At 37.3% G+C, this 23,243-nt stretch overlaps 1 protein-coding gene across 1 annotated transcript in view; it reads left to right on the top strand.

The window, feature by feature from the left end:
* PDE11A (phosphodiesterase 11A) overlaps positions 1 to 23,243 on the top strand; it is a 430,340-nt gene that overhangs the window by 66,743 nt on the left and 340,354 nt on the right. The gene's annotated exons all lie outside the window — the stretch shown is intronic.

Genomic DNA, 23,243 nt, shown 5'->3' with positions numbered 1-23,243 from the left:
ACGGTTGATGCTGCCCTGCCAATTGGTGTTGAGGATGGTGCACGAATGATGCTAATGAGTCTTGCAAAAGCTGGAGTTTTGTTATTTGCAACAGGCCTGAGACTCACAGCCAGATAAGGGAAGGATTTCATAAGCTCTTGGTCTTACATTTTTAAACTGTTCCTGATTTTGTGAAGACCAATGTTTAGGATCCTGGTGAGATGTCACGGGTGCAAAAGCTATTAAATTTCACATTAGTGTGGCAGGAGGATGTTGAATACCTCACGCTGATAGGGGTAACAAATTGGTGGTCCCAGAAGATTGAATGCAGCTCACAGATGTATGACTTGCATGGTATTGGACTGGCATAGGATTGAATTTTTTTTTTTTTTTTTTTGGAAAGCCTTTAGACGTGCCTACAAGCTCCAGTTCTGCCATAACAGCCAATCCCCAAGTTACTAGTCAATTTAATAAAATCAACTTAAGCAAAGATGGACAGGTTTTTTCTGTCATCTTATGAAGAGTTAGTTTCTATATGAAGGTACTTTTCAAAAGTGCTTTTCAAATTGTTATTTTTCAAAAATCTTATTATATGTGTGGCTAGTGGTCCTATAACTCTGTTATGTGTTTCCTATTAATACTGCATTGTCTTTTGGATACCCAAATATTAAATGAGCAGTGAGTTAACTAATTGTAAGAAGTGGCCTTTTTCCCTCTTTCCTGTCTATATTCCAATTAAGTTAGATTTTCGAAAGTATTGCAATAAAATTAGAATAAAAAATCAGTGTTTGGCAAAAGGTTTTAAAAGTCCTGGCAGATGGCTCATGATTTCAAGTTATATTCAATTAATAAGATTTCAGTCCTGAAAAAATTTGGTTTGAATTTCGTAACTTGTTAATTGCAATATCTTATCTACATTTAAACTGTCTAGTCACTGCACTATTTGCCTTTTAACATCTATTACCCAGGTTGTATGTAATCACTGAAGCTACAAGAGCTTCAAGACCTATTTCATGTTCTGTGTGTTCACTGGACTACATCTGACTGAGAATTTCGGAAATAAGCAAGATTTACAAGAAAACTATTACCAATACAGTACCTGTCAGAACTCAGGTTAAACTTCAGGGAATTTTTTTCTATTGGAGAAGTACTGTGTCTGACTTTTAGCTCTATTCTCTGCCTCTTCCTTAGGCAGGGTCTAATTTTGGGGTAAGAATGTGAGTCTGCCTGCCAGGGTCCAGCTTAAGGGTTAACACTCAACAAAAACTGGTCATTCTGGGGACTTCTCTGGTGGTGCAGTGGTTGGGAATCTGCCTGCCAGTGCAGGGGACACGGGTTCGAGCCTTGGTCCGGGAAGATCCCACATGTCACGGAACAACTAAGCCTGTGCGCCACAACTACTGAACCTGCACTCTAGAGCCTGCAAGTCACAACTACTGAGCCCGCATGCCACAACTACTGAAGCCCGTGCACTTAGAGCCCGTGCTCTGCAACAAGAGAAGCCACTGCAATGAGAAGCCCGCGCACCGCAACGAAGAGTAGCCCCCACTCACCACAAATAGAGAGAAAGCTCTCATGCAGCAATGAAGACCCAAAGCAGCCAAAAATAAATAAATTAATAAATTTTTTTAAAAAGCAAACAAACAAAAAAAACTTGTCATTCTGCCCCTGATTTGGTCATGTGCTTCTTACTCCTGTACCTTTACTCATATTCGTATCTGATTGCACAAAATTCTCCTCTTCTTCACCCTCTTTCAAGGTTTAAGTCAAATCCTGTCATCTTAAGTAGGTACTATTCCAAAAGCAATTATTACTTGTCCTTAATAGTGGTTCCTAATGTTTTATAGTTTAACTTTTTTTTTCAGATGTCCCCAGGGATTACAGTTGGATTTTGACTAACCATTCATTGAGAAAATATATAATGACCAAATATTCAGGAACTAAAAGTATCAATAATACAACAATTGGCAAAATGAAAGGCAATACATACATAGTATAGTGTATATTTCAGATGCAAATAATGCTTGGTATGCATGCAGATTTACAGGCTCCTTGCAAAAATTCCAGTGTCTTCAGATGGCTGATATGCTGGGTTTTGTCATTTTCTGCTTTTTGAGCTTCTCTTTTTATGTTTCTAAGAGTTACCAAGGAAATGATAAGTGCTTGTCCTTCTTTCTGTCTCTTTCCATATCCTTTGCAGAACCTTGTAAGATAGTTTGCGTTTATCAGGGACATGAAACAGCAGGACACAAATAAATGAACTAAAGTTATAGGGCTGTAACTGTTACAGTGCAGAATCAAGAGGAGTTTGAGTGATCATTGATCTGAATATCATTTTTAATGGCCAAATAATGTTTCATTGTGGAAGAACCATCCATTCATTCACTACTTATTGAGTTCTACTCAGTAGACACTACTATTTTTGAGGCACTGTTCCAAGTATCAGGGTTAAACTGCTCAGTAAGAGATAAAAGTTCCTGCCTTCTTAGAGTTTACATTCTTGTGGTAAAGAGAGGTAATAAAGAAAGTAAATATGTAAGTATATAACATAACTTCAAGTAGTGATTAGAAATATAATTCTTATAATTTAGATAATTCAACCTTTTTTTTTGCAGTTTTTATTCATATAAGTGTGCTTAATTAAGTTAGGTAATATTAAAAGGCTCACAGTAAAATAGGATCTTTCAGTAGGGAGCAAGATTTGATCCAAATCTCTTTCTCAAATAACCATGATAAACTATGACGGACTCTTCAACTGAATCTCTTTTTCCCTCTAAACTTCAGGTGTTCACATAAGGTGTGTGTCCCTCTAGGCTGCCATAAGCACTAAACTTGAACTACAAGAAAGTGCTGTCTTTTTATTATGTTCACCTCAAGTATCTTTGTGCTGCATCTTCTCATGAGTATTGAGCTGTAAGCACAATCTCAATTTACCATCACCTGAATTGGAGAAGTTAAGAAGACTTGATGATCTTAACTTGACACAGCCAGGCTGCAGACATATAGTGCTAGACAGACAGGACGCTGGGGCATCTGGGAGGAAAAGGTGGGGGGCTGAGAGGAGTTCCGTGCATTCTGATTTTCAGAGACCAGTACATCCATGGCTTTTAATAGTTGGCAGGACATGAAATAGTCTTGTAGTCAAGTCACTTCTAAAAGTGCAGAATGACAAAAAACTGTCTCATAAACTCTACCTCTGATTTATACAGGGCTTGGACAAGGTAGAGTGATCTGCAGTCACAGATTACAAATAAATAAGCACTTGTTGGCAGGAAGAATGATTATTAAAGAACTAGAACAGGGTGCTGTGGATTCTTGTTTACTGGAGATTTCAAATTAAGATAGATAATTGTCTTCTTTGAGTAACTAGTTTAGTGTTGTCATCTGAATAAAAGAGCAAGGTTACTTCTTTTCACCTTAGAATGCTGAAATACTTGAATTGGAATTTTGAAAACTTAAGTCAAATTCTTCTTAGATTAAAAGTGGAATTTAATAGAATTCCAAGTGGCTATCTTTGAACTCGGCATATCTGTCTCTCTTGGTTTATTTTCCTTTCCTTACATGATAAGGTTATTTCCTAATTGTAAAAGTAATACAAGCTTATTATAGAGTATTTTTAAAGTACAAAAAGGAAAACATAAAATACCTATAATCCTAATTTGCAAAGAGAATATTGTTAATATTCTTGATGTGTTTCCTTATATTTATTTTTACTTATAAATAAAGGTACATTTCCAGATTTACATCATGTAGTATACATAGTATTTTATCATGCTTTAAACAGTTCTTCAGAGCTGTGGCCAATGATGCAGTCAAGCGTGCTTACCTGTTTATGGGCTTATGGAAGGAGACCGCCCTTGAAAGCCCTATAAGAGGGTGTCTTGGTGAGCAGCTGGGTTGAATATGTGGAGGTACTGGGAGGTTTGCATCCTGGAAAGAGCGTGGAAGCTTCACACACCTTGCCCTGTGCATCTCTGCTGTTTGGCTGACTGGGTTCCTGGGTTGTACCCTTGATAATAAACCAGTAGTCCGGATCTGTGGAATCCAAATGTGGCTGCCAAGAGGAATCCAGAAAAGCCTAAGAGCCCGAGCGTGTCAGACTTTCCTGTAGCCACACACACATCAAACCCCAAGGAAGTGAGTGAGGATCAGCGGGAAGAAGATCCAACCCCTCCTTACACTTTACAAATTAAAAACAATCCAAGAGTCATATGCAGCGGCCTAAGCTGAGGTGCCGGCACAGCCATTTCACACTAGGAACTCTCGTCTGAAGTGCCTGGTGCAGGTACCTGTGGAGTTACCACCTCCACATGTGGTACCCTACGAGCAAGTGAAACTAGACTAAGCACAAAGGACAAAAAAAGTCTGGTTTCTGGCTTGTATACACTTAGATGACCACTGTCTCCCAGCTCGCTGACAACCCACAGGAGGGTCTTGGTGCTCCTGCCGGATGTCAGGCCTGAGCCTTTGAGGTGGGAAGCCGAGTTCAGGACATTGGACCACCAGAGACCTCCCAGCCGCACGTAATATCAATTGGTGAGAGCTCTCCCAGAAATCTTTGTCTCAACGCTAAGACCCAGCTCCACTTAACGATCAGCAAGATACAGTGCTGGACACCCCATGCCAAACAACTAACAAGACAGGAGCACATCCACACCCATTAGCAGAGAGGCTGCCTAAAATCCTAATAAGCTCACAGACACCCTAAAACACACCACTGGATGCAGTCCTGCCCACCAGAAAGACAAGATCCAGCCCCACCCACCAGAACACAGGCACCAGTCCCCTCCACCAGGAATCCTACACAACCCACTGAACCAACCTTACCCACTGGGGGGCAGACACCAAAAACAACAGGAACTATGAACCTGCAGCCTGCGAAAAGGAGACCCTGAAACACAGTAAGTTAAGCAAAATGAGAAGACAGAAATATGCAGTAGATGAAGGAGCAAGGTAAAAACCCACCAGAGCAAACAAATGAAGAGGAAATAGGCAGTCTACCTGAAAAAGAATTCAGAGTAAGGATAGTAAAGACGATCCAAAATCTTGGAAATAGAATGGAGAAAATACAAGAAACGTTTAGCAGGGACCTAGAAGAACTAAAGAGGAAACAAACAATGATGAACAACACAATAAATGAAATTAAAAATTCTCTAGAAGGAATCAGTAGCAGAATAACTGAGGCAGAAGAACGGATAAGTGACCTGGAAGATAAAATAGTGGAAATAACTACTGCAGAGCAGAATAAAGAAAAATGAATGAAAAGAATTCAGGACAGTCTCAGAGACCTCTGGGAGAATATTAAACACACCAACATTCGAATTATAGGGATCCCAGAAAAAGAAGAGAAAAACAGAGGGACTGAGAAAATATTTAAAGAGATTATAGTTGAAAAATTCCCTAATATGGGACAGGAAATAATCAATCAAGTCCAGGAAGTGCAGAGAGTCCCATACACGATAAATCCAAGGAGAAGCACGCCAGGACACATATAAATCAAACTATCAAAAATTAAATACAAAGAAAAAATATTAAAAGCAGGAAGGGAAAAGCAACAAATAACATACAAGGGAATCCCCATAAGGTTAACAGCAGATCTTTCAGCAGAAGCACTGGAAGCCAGAAGGGAGTGGCAGGACATACTGAAAGTGATGAAAGGGAAAAACCTACAACCAAGATCGCTCTACCCAGCAAGGATCTCATTCAGATTTGATGGAGAAATTAAAACCTTTACAGACAAGCAAAAGCTAAGAGAATTCAGCACCACCAAACCAGCTTTACAACAAATGCTAAAGGAACTTCTCTAGGCAGGAAACACAAGAGAAGGAAAAGACCTACAGTAACAAACCCAAAACAAGAAAATGGTAATAGGAACATACATATCAATAATTACATTAAACATGAATGATAGCCATTCTGACAGGTGTGAGGTAATATCTCATTGTGGTTTTGATTTGCATTTCTCTGATGATTAATGAATGATGTTGAGCATTTTTTCATGTGCCTGTTGGCCATCTGTATGTCTTCTTTGGAAAAATGTCTATTCAGGTCTTCTACCCATTTTTAAATCAGGTTGTTTGTTTTTTTGATATTGAGTTGTGTGAGCTGTTTATATATTTTGGATATTAACCCCTTATCAGTCATATCAGTCACAAATATTTTCTCCCATTCAGTAGGTTGTCTTTTCATTTTGTTGATGGTTGTCTTTGCTGTGCAAAAGCTTTTAAGTTTTAAGTCGGTCCCATTTGTTTTCTGCCTTTGTTTCCTTTGAATGTTAATTTTTAATAACCACCTTATTCAGATATAATTCACATACCATTCAACTCACCCATTTAAAGTGCACAATCCAGTGGTTTTAGTATATTTGCAGAGATCTGTAACCATCACTACACTCAATTTTTTTTCTTTTCTTTCTTTCTTTTTTTTTTTTTTAACCACACTCAATTTTAGAGTGTTTCATCACCCCAAAAGAAATCCCATGCCCATTAGCAGTCACTCTCCATTTGCTCCCAGCTCTTTGTCTTAGACAACTGACAATCTACTTTCTGTGTCTATGGATTTGCCTATTTTGGACAATTCATATAAATTGAGTCACACAATATGTGGTCCGTTATGACTGGCTTCGTTCACTTAGCATAATGATTTCAAGATTCATCCATGTTGTAGCATGTATCTGTACTACATTTCTTTTTGTGGCCAAATAATATTCCATTGTATGAACATACCACATTTTATTTATCTATTCATCAGTTGATGAACATTTGGGTTGTTTCTACTTCTTGACTATTATGAATAATGCTGCTGTGTACATTCACGTATAAGTTTTTGTGTGAACATATGTTTTCATTTTTCTTGGAGACAAACCGAGGAGTAGAATTGCTGGGCCATATGGTAACTCTAATGTTTAATCTTTTGAGGAATTACCATACTCTTTTCCAAAATGGCTGCACTATTTTCCCTTTCCATCAGCTTTGTATGAGTATTCCAATTTCTCCACATCCTTGCCAATACTTATTATCTGTCTTTTTGATTATAGTCATTTTAGTGGGAATGAAATAGTATTTCATTGTGGTTTTGTTGTGCCTTATCCTGATAGCTAATGATGTTGAGCATCTTTTCATGTGCTTATTGGTGGAACTTTTTTTTTAAGGCTCTTGATAAATTTCACCCATTTTCTTTCCATAAAATTGTATTACTTTATAATGCCAATAGCTGTATATCAACTCACTGAGCCTTTACTAGCTTCAATATTATAATTTTTAAAAATTGCATTCCTTTGATTTCTGATTTCACTTTATTTCCACTTCTTTGATTTATTCTGTATGTGCATGCATTTCACAAGGAATTAATTAACCATAGGTCTAAGTTAACATAATTTTTTGCCTAGAAAAAAGACTATCATGACGCAAACTGACCTAAGCCAGTATGGTCACACACAACTACTAGTCTATTCGTAATAGCTCTTAAGTACATCATAATAGCTGCCCGAAAGTTTGAAGTCGATAGGAGCTGACTGCTTTCCTACAACTTTGCTACTTGTTTTTAATGAAAGCAGGTCTCAGACAGGTCTCATTATCTGCTACATAAAATACATTTATCTAAACCAAAATTTATTGACAAGTCGGGTCAAATAGTTCAGACACTCTATTCAGTAAGTTTCATGAAGTCCAACTCTCTTTGTTTTAGGTGATCTGAATACCCCTGGCAATATTTCAGAAGCAGAATCTGGTTGCTCTTGTGGTGGGTATCAGGCAACCAGATCCTTTGAGCCAATGGCAGGATTGGACAGCCTCAGAGTCTATCCCTAAGGATACACATTTGGAACTTGCTAGATTTTTACACCTTATTAATACAAGGGTTGGGGGTGTCTCTAGAGTATTATTACCAGTATACATATCTTGAATACCACTATTTCAGTAGAGTCCATATCTAATATCCATTGTGCTGATTAACAAGCTACTAATTTCACCGTGAAAGTCCATTTCTAACATTGAAACATTGGCAAAAGCCCTATGCTATTGATGGCAGGTAAAGATCTCTGGAGCACTTGTAATAACCACATCTGAGAATGTTTTCTGATTATTGGATTGTAAATTCTTGAAAGGGAAGCTGTCTTCTCCTCCATAGCATATTAAACCTAGTCCCCTCCACCTGCACACATAATTTCACATTATCTTTGCTAAAGAACTTAAAGCAAATTACAGACCTCAAAAGAGTGTGCAGTATCTCTCAGTGTTTGGTTTTCTTCTTGAATAAGAAAACGAGAAAATGACAGAAACCATTTATTAAGTGCCTACTCTGTGATATGTGCTTTGCATTCATTATCTCATTTAATACACAACAACCCTGTGGGTAATTATTATTACTGTCATTTTATGGATGGGAAAACTGACTATGAGAGATTTGAATAATGTGTCCAGGATCACTTGGCTTGTGTCCACATCCACATGGCATGTGGGGATTCTTGGTGGATGTTTATTATTTTCCTATTGTGTCATCTTCACTTCAGGGACTCATGAACACATAGATCATGTTGTGCCTGATGCATGTGTATAGGTGGTTAAATAAAATTTGAGATTCTGCATATTTAATAAATTTGGGGGAGAATGTATTATTGAGTAAAACATTATTTCTAAATTACATGAAATGTCTTGTGGCATTTCAGCTTTTCATGAATATCTGTAACCAAGTTTGAGCTTTATGTCTGTAAGAAACAGAGAAAACCAACAGGCTAAGAGTTAGGAATTATTTTTTTAAAATGATGGCTTTGAACACTTTCAACTCTGAGGTAGATAATTTAATATTTTCCTTTTATTCCATTTTTGTGTTTTCACTGACAAATAGCAAAACATTTTAAATTTATGGTTTTTTAATGTATATTTTTCTCTCCTGAGAATGAAAAGGAGCTGAGGATCAGTTTCTCATGCTTTAAAAAGTTGTGCTTCAAGCCAGAATTTGTAAATACAGTAGTGCTCAGTTTCAATGAGCAGAGAAGTGAGGTGTTCCAGTGTAAATTACCCTGAAGCCTACTTAGAAGGGTTTTTTTCCCCTATGTTTAGCAAAATTATGGAGTATGCTGTTTAAAAGAAGCTATGTTATATTCTTTGTTGGAGAATTTCAAATGGAATATAGATGACTTCGTAATTTTTAACAGTGTATTTTGATTTTTAAAATATACTTAGATATTTATTTTTTCCTTTTCTTCTTTTCTGTATTGAAGGTAGAAATGAAACCATTTCTTTTTGTCATTTTCCATTATTTCCTTTTATTTCTCCCACATGCGCCCTGGATAATATCCTGGCTAGATAGGATTATAGGCTATTTTCACTGGCAGATTCTGATTCCATTGCCAATCAACAACGTTAAGGAGCATTTCCCCCACCCCCTTTATATTGTGCACATTCCATTTAGAAATGAGAAAAAGTCTCAAAGGTAGGCACTACTATATTACCAAAGCAGGCAGCAAAGTGCCCCCGGGGAGGCCCTGAGCCGGAGTGAGAGCATGTTAAGAGGGGGAGGAAGTAATGAACAGTTTTGAAAAATGAGGTTATGTAAGTTAGAGCTGCCAGAGATGCTCCGAAGGTCTGTTAGACACAGTTCTTGAAAAGGGGTTTAAATGAACTAAAATGCAATAATGAAACTTTCTCACTGGAGAGGATTTAAAATGATTACTCACTAGAATTAATTGATACCATCGGAGGGCCAAAACATGCTTTGTCTGTCTGAAAAGTGTGTTTAGTGTTTTGGAAGACTTACTGTCTATAGCATATAATAAATGACTGGGAAATCAATACCTTTTCTTTAAAGGTGCCACCCAGTGTTTAATAGCACTAAGTAATTATATCCCCCATAGCATCTGAGAAGCCTTAACTCCATCTTCAGTGCTTGGTGATTTGGTAAACCTCATTTCCAAAAACCTATCCATATCTGTTTTCTTTCCGTCTCTTAAGAAAAAAGTGTTTCTGAGTAATTTTATGAATCCTTTAATACTGACATCAATTTTGTTTGTCATAATTTCTCAGTGGTATTTTTGGTTTAATATAACTGAAATTTGTTCTAGGTATTTTGTCCAAACACAGGATGAGGCTTCAAGATAAGCCTTGAATTATTCTCCCCTGTCACGAAGACAGAGAATCATAGTCCTTGATGAACCTTTAAGTGTCCATTACTCCTTTTCAACTTTTAACTCTAAAGTTATTTTAAAATCTCAACTTAGTAGTTTGACATGATACCCTCATAGTTAGGATAGTGATGGGACATGATGGGAGTTTTGCAGTTCATATTCTCTTAACCTCTGAGACAGGGTGACAGAAATTATCTTTTTGAGACTGAAAATAAACTCATTTTGCTCTAGATCCGGAATGCCAGTTGTTTGAAGATTTGATCCCAATGCTTATGACTTGTTGCCATGGATGTTTCCATTTTTTTACACATTAAAGACCCATCCAGTTATGAACAACAAAACTGTACAAATCATGGCAAACTTCTGGTCTGTAGCATGAATTTCTCAAGTAACAGAAAACTGGAAACCAAACTGCTTCTTCCTTTCTTGTCTTCAGTTTGTTGCCAGGGGGAGGATTGTGCACAGATCATTGGGCTAAGCAAGTGTTATTGTTCCCCCTGCCACGAACAAAGTAATAAGTCGTTCTCCTTCTTGAAATTACATCTTCACTAGGACCAGTATATAAAACACAGTTCTATTGGTGCTGGAAGTACAAGGTCACAGCCATTCAACTGGAAGATGATCCTTCACAATTATTCCCAGAAAAATACTTCGGAATAATGCTCTCTGCCCTTTATAGTTCAATGATGTAAAGTGTTTGTACTGCACGTGTTATGGGCACTAAAGGGAGAGAGCTTATCCAACAGATAGACCTGTGGGTCTAGCGCCATATTTAGAAAGACAGTCAACTGGAAGATGGTAGAATACATGCCAGGTATACAGCTTGTTACATTTACTATCTTAGAAGCTATTAGAAGCATCAGTCTTTATAATAACATCAAAATTTACATTTACAAAAACTTTAATCTTCACCCATACATTAACTCATATGATTCTGTCAGTATTCTTAGGTAAGATAATTGTGAAAGTTTTTATTATAGTTGAGGTAACTGTAGTCTGTCTTGTCTAGCAAGAAGTTAATAGTGGAATTGGGAGATCAGTGTTCTTTCCTCTCCTTCTGCCTGGCTTGTCATTTTATGTAAACAGTGCATTGACTATTCCCACTACTTAGAAAGAGGAGAGCTGCAAGCAAAGGGCACAATTGAGTTAATTGTAGCAATGATGCCATTTCATATGTCAGAATGTGCAGTTTACTGATCAGTAGGAAAGGGAAGATCATAGCAATGAAATCCGTTTTTCACTTACAATGTACAATGAGCTTGTTAAAGAGATAAAGGTGACATAAGAATCTTCCCTGATACATCCTCAGTGGAAAATTGCTAAGAAACATCTGCTCTGAATGTATGAAAATCACAGAAAGTAAAGATACCTCTGAAGTTGTTTTTGTTCATAGTCTTATTTTACAGCTTAAAAAAAAGAGGTTCAGAGATTTTAAGTGATTTGCTCCATGTTACACAATTGAAAACGACAGAGCTGAGAGTTGAATCTGTCTTTAAACTCCAGTGTTTCTGGACCTTACTCTATACCATGCAGATGTTTGACTGCCTATGGGCAGAGGGTCAGACAACAGTGGTGGTCCCATTCATCTCTGTGGTTCCTTTGTGGGCCATACCACATAGAGTAGCCCCATTTTATGGGTAGGAAATCCTGGTTAAGGAGTGTCCCCAGCAGCAATTAGCAAGTCAGTGGTGTAATATCTCTCCCAAGTGCTTCCTTGCCTGTCTTCTCACAAATGTTGGAGCCTACAATGTTTCTGCTTCCACCATAAAAAGGGTTTGTGGAAAATCATCTCTCTATTTCAGCCACAAGGATTGAGAATGAAAAGAAGAGATTAAAAAAGAATCTCTGTTCTGCAGTCAATATTGAAGTAAAGTACCTTTTGTCATGTTCTGTTATAGTCTCGGTCATGCTGGAATCAGGTGTGATTCTAGGCTGGCGTAGTTTTGATGCTCTTAAGCTGATATTTGGATAGGTCAAGGTATCTGTCATTTGTGTCATGTCAGACCGAGGAGTCTTCAAAAACTGTTACGTGAATCAGTAGTCTGCTTGGCTTAAGAACCTTGAAAGAGAGCTACAACTATTTAACTACCTACTGGTGATTGTTGATTTTTGATAGTTAACACAATGTATTTAAGAATAAAATGAACCATTGGAATAAAACTCTATATGGAATGTACTCTTAAGAACCATAGGAAACAAAAATTTTTGTAGAAATGGGTTAAGAGTAAGTAAGAGACGGATGTTTATTGAAGAGGCAAATAGTATGAATGGTAGGAATATTTTAGTAATTTCTCTTTATCACCTATCTACACAGAACATTTTGATTCAAGTGTTTTTGATGCAGGCATTTTGACAGAATTAAAGCCAGCAGACACCCTGGCATCTAGTTCTACCTTAATCCCCTTCCCAATTCTGGGAAATTTTTACTTTCCACTTTATTAATTTATTTATTGTTTGGAAACTTTTGAACTTTGGGTTTGTCTTCCTTTTATTTCTGGGATGACTCCTGTTTGGTAATGTATTATTGTTTTGTTATATTGCTGGGTTCAGTTAGCACTTTATAAATGAGATTGATCTCTAGCTTTTTTCTTACTATTTCTAACTCTGCTATTTTTATTAAGATTATGTTAGGCATGTTATTTTAGAATTAGGAAAAAAGCAGTAAAATACTGTTTAGTCTATTATAATTGGAAAGCCTCCAAGAGCTTATCAGATACACCCGCAAAGGCATTACTATAAATGAGTTTTATTATAAGTGTAAATGTGTAATTTAGAGAAGAGTTAGAAATTTAATTAAGGTCTCCTGTGTGATCTGAAGCTGAGAATAAGAGATTTTTATTATGGTCCAACTGTCCTCCCTTCCCTGTGGCCCCTAATATATACCAAGTTAAAAAAAAGAAACTCAGGAAACTTACAGGAAGAAGATAATGCTTTTCCTTTAGATAGATTGTTTTGCAGCATTTAAAAACTTGTGCCTTCATAAGCATTTACAAGAGTCCTATCTTGACTGGCCCAGAAGATGTTGTCTGACCAAATATTCTGTAGTTTGTTTTATGGTAACAGTACATATCTTTCCATTTACAAATATAAACCAATATTATATTTTAAATATTTTTTCAAACTATCCCCTCAGGAATTTGTAACTGAAAATTACTGCTGTAAATTTTTTAAGTAAAAAGAATAAGTTCTTTTATTGATCAACTACATTATTTAAAAGACAAAAGTAAGTGAGTGTCACAATTGTGACATTAAAGGTGGAATTGCAGTATCTGAGATGCAGAAAATTCAAGATACACATGGATTCTCAATGACGAAACAGTATTTGATTGGAATAATTCATGTTTCCTTCTAAGACGAGTGCATGATTTCTAACCATATGTACTTTGTGCTAGATTAACTCCAACCCCATCCCCACCTACTTCTATTGGTGCTGGGGTGAGGTTCACCAGAGAAAGAAGGTCAGTTTTGCTTACTATTTGGTATATATAGATATAGATATAGATACAGATATAGATTAGATATAGATTTTTTAAACCTGAAACTGTAGTAGTGTATGTTTCAGTTTGGATCAAAATATCAAACAGTTTATTCTCTCTCTCCATCCCCCCCTCCCTCCCTCCCTCCCTCTTTCTCCATTTGGTTCCTTAAAGGATTTGAGATAACTGATGGGAAATATTGGGATATGAATAAAAGTCTCATGGCCGGGATAACCAACAAAGACCTCCTGTATAGCACAGGGAACTCTGCTCAATATTGTGTAATAACCTAAATGTGAAAATAATTTTAAAAAGAATAGATACATATATGTGTATAATTGAATCATTTTGCTGTACACATGAAACTAACACAACATTGTTAATCAACTATACTCCAATATAAAATAAAAAGTTAAAAAAAAAGGCTCATGGTCAGATGATGTGATGAGCTGGGAATTCTCAAAGGTGTTTTGTTTTTTTTGTTTTTTGTTTTTTGTTTTTTAAATTTTTTTTTAGTGTTGTCTCTCAATATTTTATTATACACTGTGGGTTATAAAATAGTACTACTTTATTTTATTGTTCAAATTGTTCCATCTTTGGCCATTGGCAACTCCTTTTTTTTTTTTTCCACACATACACACTGTATTTTGTTTTTACAAGAGATAAATAAACTGACACCAAGCATTGTAAATGGATGACCACAACAAAAGCAACAATGATTGCAATTACCAAACACAAAACACACTCATGCTATGTCATAATATTGACATTCAGTCCAGTAATCCTCCACTGTAACAGCTCCTTTACTTTGCAGTGAAAATTGATTTGTATAGTTTTTGCCTCTGAGTCCTTGTGGGATTTTTTTTTTATTCAAACAGAAAGTCACAAAAATTATAATCATCCTCATCAGTTCACTCAGTCCCATGTAATTAATTTTTTTTATCTTGATCTTTTGTTAGCACTTTTATGAATTCATCTGTTTTCCATTAGAGTTCTGAAAATGCTTATTTATTCAGTTCAGCAGTATAGTCAGTTACCAGAAACCTGTACTTGTCAGAGTCTTTTCCATGAATTCCTTGAAGATGAAACCCTTTTATAGGAACATTTTTGCAAAAGCATCAGAGTACACCCAGAACTGTCTGTAAATGACAAAAGACTTAAAAATGACCATGGTTAAAGATTTGATGAAAGTTCATAATAATGCAGTTGACAAGGAAATTTAGTTATTTCTAAGATATACATTTTAAAGTAATAACTAGAATTATGACTTATAACATTATACCAGAACATATAAGATTTTTAGAAATTTCATGTAATGTGTGAAACATTTATATTAACATATTTCCATACAAATAACCCAAAGAAAGTTTAGTATTAGTTGTTTTTTTTGTTTGTTTTTTTGTACTGCAGGTTCTTATTAGTCATCAATTTTATACACATCAGTGTATACATGTCAATTCCAATCACCCAGTTCAGCACATCACCATCTCCACACCCCCGTGGCTTTCCCCCCTTGGTGTCCATACGTTTGTTCTCTACATCTGTGTCTCAACTTCTGCCCTGCAAACTGGTTCATCTGTACCATTTTTCTAGGTTCCACATACATGCGTTAATATACGATATTTGTTTTTCTCTTTCTGACTTACTTCACTCTGTATGACAGTCTCTAGATCCATCCATGTCTCAACAAATGACTCAATTTCGTTCTTTTTTATGACTGAGTAATATTCCATTGTATATGTGTACCACAACTTCTTTATCCATTCGTATGTCGATGGGCATTTAAGTTGCTTCCATGACCTGGCTATTGTAAATAGTGCTGCAGTAAACATTGGGGTGCATGTGTCTTTTTGAATTATGGTTTTCTCTGGGTATATGCCCAGTAGTGGGATTGCTGGCCCATATGGTAATTCTATTTTTAGTTTTTTAAGGAACTTCCATACTGTTCTCCATAGTGGCTATATCAATTTACATTCCCACCAACAGTGCAAGAGGGTTCCCTTTTCTCCACACCCTCTCAAGCATTTGTTTGTAGATTTTCTGATGACGCCCATTCTAACTGGTGTGAGGTGATACCTCATGGTAGTTTTGATTTGCATTTCTCTAATAATTAGTGATGTTGAGCAGCTTTTCATGTGCTTCTTGGCCATCTGTATGTCTTCTTTGGAGAAATGTCTATTTAGGTCTTCTGCCCCTTTTTGGATTGGGTTCTTTGTTTCTTTAATATTGAGCTGCATGAGCTGTTTATATATTTTGGAGATTAATCCTTTGTCCGTTGATTCATTTGCAAATGTTTTTTCCCATTCTGAGGGTTGTCTTTCCGTCTTGTTTATGGTTTCCTTTGCTGTGCAAAAGCTTTTAAGTTTCATTAGGTCCCATTTGTTTATTTTTGTTTTTATTTCCATTACTCTAGGAGGTGGATCAAAAAAGATCTTGCTGTGATTTATGTGTTATGTGATTTATGTCCTGTGTTTTCCTCTAAGAGTTTTATAGTGTCCGGTCTTACATATAGGTCTCGAATCCATTTTGAGTTTATTTTTGTGTATGGTGTTAGGGAGTGTTCTAATTTCATTCTTTTACATGTAGTTGTCCAGTTTTCCCAGCACCACTTATTGAAGAAACTGTCTTTTCTCCATTGTATATCCTTGCCTCCTTTGTCATAGATTAGTTGACCATAGGTGCGTGGGTTTATCTCTGGGCTTTCTATCTTGTTCCATTGATCTATGTTTCTGTTGTTGTGCCAGTACCATATTGTCTTGATTACTGTAGCTTTGTAGTATAGTCTGAAGTCAGGGAGTCTGATTCCTCCAGCTCCGCTTTTTTCCCTCAAGACTGCTTTGGCTATTCGGGGTCTTTTGTGTCTCCATACAATTTTGAGATTTTTTGATCTAGTTCTGTAAAAAATGCCATTGGTAATTTGATAGAGATTGAGTTGAATCTGTAGATTGCTTTGGGTAGTATAGTCATTTTCACAATATTGATTCTTCCAATCCAAGAACATGGTATATCTCTCCATCTGTTGGTATCATCTTTAATTTCTTTCATCAGTGTTATAGTTTTATGCATACAGGCCTTTTGTCTCCCTAGGTAGGTTTATTCCTAGGTATTTTATTCTTTTTGGTGCAATGGTAAATGGGAGTGTTTCCTTAATTTCTCTTTCAGATTTTTCATCATTAGTGTATAGGAATGCAAGAGATTTCTGTGCATTAATTTTGTATCCTACAACTTTACCAGATTCATTGATTAGCTCTAGTAGTTTTCTGGTGGCATTTTTAGCATTTTCTATGTATAGTATCATGTCATCTGCAAACAGTGACAGTTTTACTTCTTCTTTTCCAATTTGTATTCCTTTTATTTCTTTTTCTTCTCTGATTGCCGTGGCTAGGACTTTCAAAACTATGTTGAATAATAGTGGTGAGAGTGGACATCCTTGTCTTGTTCCTGATCTTAGAGGAAATGTTTTCAGTTTTTCACCATTGAGAATGATGTTTGCTGTGGGTTTGTTGTATATGACCTTTATTATGTTGAGGTGGGTTCCCTTTGTGCCCACTTTCTGGAGAGTTTTTATCATAAATGGGTGTTGAATTTTGTCAGAAGCTTTTTCTGTATCTACTGAGATGATCATATGGTTTTTATTTTTCAATTTGTTAATATGGTGTATTGCACTGATTGATTTGTATATATTGAAGAATCTTTGCATCCCTGGGATAAATCCCACTTGATCATGGTGTATGATCCTTTTAATGTATTGTTGGATTCTGTTTGCTAGTATTTTGTTGAGGATTTTTGCATCTATATTCATCAATGATATTGGTCTGTAATTTTCTTTTTTTGTAGTATCTTTGTCTGGTTTTGGTATCAGGGTGATGGTGGCCTCTTAGAATGAGTTTGGGAGTGTTCCTTCCTCTGCAAGTTTTTGGAAAAGTTTGAGAAGGATGGCTGTTAGCTCTTCTCTAAATGTTTGATATAATTCACCTGTGAAGCCGTCTGGTCCTGGACTTCTGTTTATTGGAAGATTTTTAATCACAGTTTCAATTTCATTACTTTGGATTGGTCTGTTCATACTTTCTATTTCTTCCTGTTTCAGTCTTGGAAGGTTATACCTTTCTAAGAATTTGTCCATTTCTTCCAGGTTGTCCATTTTATTGGCATAGAGTTGCTTGTAGTAGTCTCTTAGGATGCTTTGTATTTCTGCAGTGTCTGTTGTAACTTCTCCTTTTTCAATTCTAATTTTATTGATTTGAGTCCTCTCCCTCTTTTTCTTGATGAGTCTGGCTAATGGTTTATCAATTTTGTTTATCTTCTCAAAGAACCAGCTTTTAGTTTTATTGATCTTTGCTATTGTTTTCTTTGTTTCTATTTCATTTATTTCCACTCTGATCTTTATGATTTCTTTCCGTCTGCTAATTTTGGGTTTTGTTTGTTCTTCTTTCTCTAGTTCCTTTAGGTGTAAGGTTAGATTGTTTATTTGAGATTTTTCTTGTTTCTTGAGATAGGCTTGTATAGCTATAAACTTCCCTCTTAGAACTGTTTTTGCCGCATCCCATAAGTTTAGGATCGTTGTGTTTCATTGTCATTTGTCTCTAGGTATTTTTTGATTTCCTCTTTGATTTCTTCAGTGATCTCTTGGTTATTTAGTAACGTATTGTTTAGCCTCCATGTGTTTGTGCTTTTCACATTTTTTTCCCTGTAATTCATTTCTAATCTCATAGCGTTGTGGTGAGAAAAGATGCTTGATATGATTTCAGTTTTCTTAAATTTACTGAGGCTTGATTTGTGATCCAAGATGTGATCTATCCTGGAGAATATTCTGTGCGGATTTGAGAAGAAGGTGCAATCTGCTGTTTTTGGATGGAATGTCCTATAAATATCAATTAAATCTATCTGGTCTATTGTATCATTTAAAGCTTCTGTTTCCTTATTTATTTTCATTTTGGATGATCTGTCCATTGGTGTAAGTGTGGTGTTAAAGTCCCCCAATATTATTGTGTTACTGTCGATTTCCTCTTTTATAGCTGTTAGCGGTTGCCTTATGTATTGAGGTGCTCCTATTTTGGGTGCATATATATTTATAATTGTTATATCTTCTTCTTTCATTGATCCCTGGATCATTATGTAGTGTCCTTCCTTGTCTCTTTTAACATTCTTTAAAGTCTCTTTTATCTGATATGAGTATTGCTACTCCAGCTTTCTTCTGATTTCCATTTGCATGGAATATCTTTTTCCATCCCCTCACTTTCAGTCTGTATGTGTCCCTAGGTCTGAAGTGGGTCGCCTGTAGACAGCATATAGATGGGTCTTATTTTTGTTTCCATTCCACAAGCCTGTGTCTTTCGGTTGGAGCATTTAATCCACTCATGTTTAAGGTAATTATTGATATGTATGTTCCTATGACCATTTTCTTAATTGTTTTGGGTTTGTTTTGTAGGTCCTTTTCTTCTCTTGTGTTTCCCACTTAGAGAAGTTCGTTTAGCATTTGTTGAAGAGCTGGTTTGGTGGTGCTGAATTCTCATAGCTTTTGCTTGTCTGTAAAGCTTTTGATTTCTGCATTGAATCTGAATGAGATCCTTGCTGGGTAGAGTAATGTTGGTTGTAGGTTCTTCCCTTTCATCACTTTTAAGTATATCATGCCACTCCCTCCTGGCTTGTAGAGTTTGTGCTGAGAAATCAGCTGTTAACCTTATGGGAGTTCCTTTGTATGTTATTTGTCGTTTTTCCCTTACTGCTTTCAATAATTTTTCTTTGTCTTTAAGTTTTGCCAGTTTGATTATTATTTGTCTCGGCGTGTTTCTCCTGGGGTTTATCCTGTACGGGACTCTCGTGCTTCCTGGACTTGGGTGGCTGTTTCCTTTCCCATGTTAGGGAAGTTTTCTACTATAATCTCTTCAAATATTTTCTCGGGTCCTTTCTGTCTCTCTTCTCCTTCTGGGATCCCTATAATGCAAATGTTATTGCGTTTAATGTTGTCCCAGAGGTCTCTTAGGCTGTCTTCATTTCTTTTCATTCTTTTTTTTTTTTATTCTGTTCCTCAGCAGTGAATTCCACCATTCTGTCTTCCAGGTCACTTATCCATTCTTCTGCCTCAGTTATTCTGCTATTGATTCCTTCTAGTGTAGTTTTCATTTCAGTTATTGTATTGTTCATCTTTGTTTGTTTGTTCTTTAATTCTTCTCGGTCTTTGTTAAACATTTCTTGCATCTTCTTGATCTTTGCCTCCATTCTTTTTCCGAGTTCCTGGATCATCTTCACTATCATTATTCTGAATTCTTTTTCTGGAATGTTGCCTATCTCCACTTCATTTAGTTGTTTTTCTGAGGTTTTGTCTTGTTCCTTCATCTGGTACATAGCCCTCTGCCTTTTCATCTTGTCTCTCTTTCTGTGAATGTGGTTTTTGTTCCACAGGCTGCTGGATTGTAGTTCTTCTTGCTTCTGCTGTCTGCCCCCTGGTGGATGAAGCTATCTAAGAGGCTTGTGCAAGCTTCCTGATGGGAGGGACTGGTGGTGGGTAGAGCTGACTGTTGCTCTGGTGGGCAGAGCTCAGTAAAACTTTAATCCGCTTGACTGTTGATGGGTGGGGCTGGGTTCCTTCCCTGTTGGTTGTTTGGCCTGAGGCAATGCAACACTGGAGCCTACCTGGGCTCTTTGGTGGGGCTAATGGCAGACTCTGGGAGGGCTCATGCCAAGGAGTACTTCCCAGAACTTCTGCTGCCAGCGTCCTTGTCCCCACGGTGAGCCACAGCTGCCTCCCGCCTCTGCAGGAGACCCTCCAACACTAGCAGGTAGGTCTGGTTCAGTCTCCCCTGCGGTCACTGCTCCTTCCCCTGGGTCCCGATGCGCACACTGCTTTGTGTGTGCCCTCCAAGAGTGGAGTCTCTGTTTCCCCCAGTCCTGTTGAAGTCCTGCAATCAAATCCCACCAGCCTTCAAAGTCTGATTCTCTAGGATTTCCTCCTCCCATTGCCGGACCCCCAGGTTGGGAAGCCTGACATGGGGCTCAGAACCTTCACTCCAGTGGGTGGACTTCTGTCGTATAAGTGTTCTCCAGTCTGTGAGTCAACCACCCAGCAGTTATGTGATTTGATTTTACTTTGATTGCGCCCCTCCTACCGTCTTATTGTGGCTTCTCCTTTGTCTTTGGATGTGGGGTATCTTTTTTGGTGAATTCCAGTGTCTTCCTGTCAATGATTGTCCAGCAGCTAGTTGTGATTCTGGTGTTCTCACAAGAGGGAGTGAGAGCATGTCCTTCTACTCCGCCATCTTGGTTCTTGCAGAGATGTTGAGAGGATTCTTTGTTTTGTTTTTTAATGTAGATTTTGGGAAATGTAAGGATCTCTAGCTGCTAGGATGTGATGGTGATCTGACTACATTCAGTCTTGACCAGAATATGTCATTGATCCACCCCATGTCTCTGGCATAGGGTGAGACTGGAGGATTCCACTGGACTCCTGGTATTTAGATAGATGCTTCCAAGTCTCAGGTGGAAGGAATTTAGGACCAGGGGCGGTGACTCACTGAGAATGCACAAAACAAATAACACTCTTCAAGGAGATAAACAGTTTGTGACCTGCCAACCAAGAAAACTGCTCTCTCTCAAAGTGGAGAAATTCATCAACTATAAAGAAGAACCCTGCCAAGGCATAAGTATAACTATTAGGATTTTGGCCCCAGTGGATAAGTTAGTGGATCCATTTTCCCCCTGTGTAAATGGCATAAATCCCCAGTTTCTGCATAAAGAAATTCACAGAAAAATATCCTCTGTTTTACAGAGGAAATGGGCCTTCATTTCCTTTCTTATTTGTAACTCGCCTCTGGTGTGATAGGAAGATTTAGGCCTGGGCAGAGTGTTCCTCTAAACTTCATTTATTCTGTGCTGTGACTAATAGTTTTTCCTCATAACCACATCAAAAATTGATACTGCTTTAGGAAAACAGCATTCTCTAGTGAATTGCTTATCTTTCTTAAAGCAGAGTGAATTGCTCACATTGTTATTCTTATGTATTTTCTGACATAAGAGAGACACTAAAGCTATCAATTGTTTTAGACTGTATGATGGGTTTTGAGGACCACTTAAAAGAACTCTGTGCAAAATAACTGAGTCAGACTCTGAAGTCACCAAAAAGTTCAGTGTGTATGCAGGGTGCTTTGAGCGCAGTTAGTAGACAGACCTCTTTTGCCGATCTAGTTGAGATATCGTACTGAAATTTTGCAAGCAGAAGCGATACATTTTTATGTATAACACAAGTAACCTTGGTGCACCTGGAAGATTCTGGTTAGTTTTGAGCAAGGAAAAAATAAGGGGGCTACAGAAGATGCCAAGAAAGTTTCAGAGGCTGTAATTTCAATGTATATCTCTTGTTGCCCATACACTAGTTGTGGGAACAGGCTTTCCATAACTGCTGTCTGTGGACCTTGGTTCCATTGTCCTTCTGACTTAAAAGGACACTAATTCTTGACTAAATCGCAGAGACACAGACAGTGAAGAGAAAATGGGCTTTCACATGAGAATAGACCTAGACAATTCAGACTCTGTGGCAGGGCTGGCTGCATAATTTGTAGGGCCCAGTGCAAAATGAAAATGCTGGGCTCCTTGTTCAAAAATTATTAAGAATTTTAAGCCTGTCACAGGAGAGCATTAAAGCAAGCTCAGGACACTTTGAAGCACAGGGTACTGTGTGACTGTACAGGTTGCACGCCCAGGAAGCTGGTCCAGCTCTTTAGTCTGGAAATATAAAGGTAGAGAGGGATTTGCTTAAATCTGCACAGTTTAGAAAGGAATAGCAGAATGGATGAATTTTGTTTATGGCATCTCACAATATTAAATTTAAGGAAACCACTGAAGTTCCAAGGTGGATGATGATAGCATGCACTCCTTCTCTGCGGTAGAAGCGAACACTTTCTTTGAGAAGCCGCACAGGGCGGATCTGAGAGTTTCTTATTTGTGCCTGTCACAGGGTCAGGTAGAGCCATAGAAGCATCGAGAGGTGACCCCCGAAGGCTCAGTCTGGGTATAGGTGACATTCTCAAATTCCTGAAGGCTCACGGTGAATGTTTGTTTGTGGACCCAGACATGGGTTGCTTTCATTAGTTACAGCTTTAGAGTCAAGATTCTCACAGAACTTAGAAGAGACAAGAAAACATTGCTTCACAAGATTTGGTGTGCGGCAGTGGTGGTGGCACCCAGTGACTTCTCACACTTAACTCCCTGGAAGTTATGTTCGCAGTCACTCTTCTCACTGACTTTCATTTTACACAGCTGGTCAGCTTTTACTGGATGGACTGTGACAATGGAGGAGAAAGCTTTAATTCTGAGGAATGTTTCAGAGCCATTGGAAAGCTAGTAGGAGAATATTGCTTGGTTCTTTTTGCTATAATGCAAAATATTAAGCAAAACATAAAAAATTAAAACATAGTAAATGACAAAAATTAAAACACAACAGAGAAATTTCTTCTGTTTTTAAAATTCCTTAAGAAGAGAGTAGACACCATTTTTTTTTAATTTTAAAAAAATTTTTATTGGAGTATGTTGATTTACCATGTTGTGTTAGTTTCAGGTGTACAGCAAAGAGAATCAGTTATACATATACATATATCCACTCTTTTTTGTTTTTAGATTCTTTTCCCTTATAGGCCACTACAGAGTATTAAGTAGAGCTCCCTGTGCTATAC

Source organism: Balaenoptera physalus, assembly GCF_965194825.1.
Source record: "Balaenoptera physalus genome assembly, chromosome: 6".
Classification (NCBI taxonomy): Eukaryota; Metazoa; Chordata; class Mammalia; order Artiodactyla; family Balaenopteridae; genus Balaenoptera; species Balaenoptera physalus.
This window is presented reverse-complemented; position numbering and strand designations above follow the sequence as displayed.